This window comes from Schistocerca cancellata, chromosome 7 (genome assembly GCF_023864275.1).
Source record: "Schistocerca cancellata isolate TAMUIC-IGC-003103 chromosome 7, iqSchCanc2.1, whole genome shotgun sequence".
NCBI classification, from domain to species: domain Eukaryota; kingdom Metazoa; phylum Arthropoda; class Insecta; order Orthoptera; family Acrididae; genus Schistocerca; species Schistocerca cancellata.
In genome coordinates this window covers 198,168,978-198,171,875 of record NC_064632.1, presented here as the reverse complement: position 1 = coordinate 198,171,875, position 2,898 = coordinate 198,168,978, and positions in this window count along the sequence as shown.

The window sequence follows — 2,898 nt, the reverse complement described above, 5'->3', positions numbered from 1 at the left end:
AGTGAAAGACTAAAATTTAATTGATAATTTTGTTTCACAATAGATTTTAGCAGTGATGGTTCTGTGTAGATATACTGAAGACATTTATTTACTGCTACATACACTAGACTTTGTCAATCATGAGAAAAGAATTTCCAAACAAAAGGACTGGGACTGAGGAAGGAGATAGCTGGGACACTGGAAATGTGAAGTTAACTATTTCCAGAGAACATTAGATGAGGCATAGATTAACATGGAATAGGCATTGAAAGGGAGGATAACCTACACAAGATGAGTGTCAATACAAGACAGTGTGTGTGGAACATTCTGGGAAGCATATATTTAAATTGGTGGAGGTTTAGACTGAGACCCAGCTCAGAATGGACCATTAAGACAGGTCAAAAAAATACAGGAAGACTTATTCTACCAAGAGGTTGATGTTAATCATGGAAACTGAATTTATAGGATTTTCCAGTAATGTGTTGATAAAACAAGTGAGATGTCACCCATTTATTGTAATTTTGTCAGTAACTAGCAGAAATAGCCAACCTTCCCTGTGTAACATTCCAGAATTAGCAGTGCTATTGGTAATGATACGGAGGAAATAAAAGCATAAAGGTCTCTGAGGTTTGCAGTCCATAATTTTAATTTGAACAAAACATCCTCATGGTGTGTCATCTTTAGTTTTTGTGCTTGGCTAAAGCAGAGCTAAAATTATTTCCCAAAAGCATAGTTTATGCTATGTGAAGGAGAAGAGAAGAAAGTTACATTTAAGAAACAAGGCTGTAAAATGGAGTGACAGTAATGAAGATATAAAATTGAGTTACTGTACTGTTATAAATGAAGATGATATTGCAACTGCAATGGGAGACATTTTGACAGTGTTAAATTGGGCAAGCCTTGAAGGATGGTCAAACAAACAAAATTGCTAACTGGAAGAGAAATTAATCAAAAGCTCAGTTTTCCCTGCAAACACGAGGGAAGGCCATTTTCAGTTAGATATATTTTACGCTTCATTTGGAAAGGACTCCACTTTAATTGTGGGATATGAATGTGTATTACAGCTGAAAGACTATGAACCATTTAGCATCAGACCATACCCTTTATCTTTGGCCAGGTCAGTTGCCATAGACCTTGAGGTAAAAGAATACTGGATGGCAAAATCATAGTGATCTGACATTCTTTGCTACAGACCACTGTTCATGACACATTGGAATAAAAATTCCTGTATCATCAACACATTCAATTACAAGGTGCAAAAGAAGAAAATAAATAAATGAGTGAAAAAGAGGAAAGATGACGACAGATGCAAGAGAAACGAAATTGAAATCAGAAAGACAATAAATGAAGAGGAAAGAGATGGTGAGAAATGCTGTAGAAAGTAAGGTGGAAGAAGCAGAAGATAATAAAAGAAGAAGGAACTATCTGTTCGCCACATCATGGGTATATTAGTATGCAGTTGGCATCATGCACATTATATGTGATAAATCATATGGCACATGTTCTATGAGTAAAATAAAGTAATATTACAAAGGTAATGAGGCCATTAAAAAGGACATACCAAGAAGTGCTAGTGGTTTCAATACAATTAAAGATATTGTGAGTGAATGGAAATGTTAAGAGCAGCAATAGGTAAATTTTATAAAGGAGTTGTATAATACATGTTACTGTTTAATATTAATTTTTCATCCTTTCTTGTGACATTGCAGAGAGACTTATGTGGAACAATGACTACATATTATGTCGGATGATATTACGAAACAGATAGACAGCTACTTACTCGCCATGTAGAGGAGATGTTGGGTTGCAGACAGGTACAACAAAAATACTGCTATACATGTGAGCTTCTGGCCAAAAGGCCGCCTCCTAATGTAGAAAACATACATACATTTGTATAAGTGCACACGCTAGAGACAGTGGTCCTGTGTGTGTGTGGGGGGGGGGGGGGGGGGGGGTTCTACATTGGAAAGAGGTTTTTGGCTGAAAGCTCACATGTATAGCAGTCTTTTTATTTGTGCCTGTGTGCAACTCAACATCTTCTCTATGTGGGAGTAGCAATCTAGTTTTTTCATAATATTGTCGTTAATCCATCCTGGATTTTCCATTGTTTTATGCTGGAAAATGATATACATGATGTAAAGTACAAGTGAATGAATTAATGGAAGCCAGCCAGAGTGGCCGGGCGGTTCTAGGCGCTACAGTCTGGAACCGCGCGACCGCTATGGTCGCAGGTTCGAATCCTGCCTCGGGCATGGATGTGTGTGATGTCCTTAGGTTAGTTAGCCAACCTTCCCTGTAGTTCTAAGTTCTAGGGGACTGATGACCTCAGAATTTAAGCCCCATAGTGCTCAGAGCGATTTGATCCATTTTGAATTAATGGAATTTTCAGAAGTGGAGAGTAGAAAGTGATTACACTGCAATTAATAATCAAGATTGTTATATTTACTGTTAAGTATGTAAACAGTAGCATGTAGGCATTCAGCTTCTGCGCACTGAAACAATATGGAGTGCTCCGATGATAAACTATGAATTTTATGGTGATATATATATATTTTTTTTTTTTATTAGAATGCATTTAGAAGACCACCACACACTGTTTTATTTATGTTTTGCATGGATGTTTGTAAGTAATAATGCTGGTACCATTTCTTTACCTGCATAGCCAGCCATCATGAGTGCTGGAGCCCCCATGTCTTGCCAGAATCTTTCCAAGTATGCAAGAGTTGCAATGTCAAGACTACAGGCAACACATCTTTCTGCAATTCCAACAAGACAGTGCATCACACTCCATGCGTTGGTGGCTGCAGTCATCCACCTGGATTGTCTCTCATGCTGACCTACTACATGCATATGTAGGCTAGTGTATACTTATTACCAGTGTAACATTGTAATGAGGATTGTCACTGAATATTAAAAAAA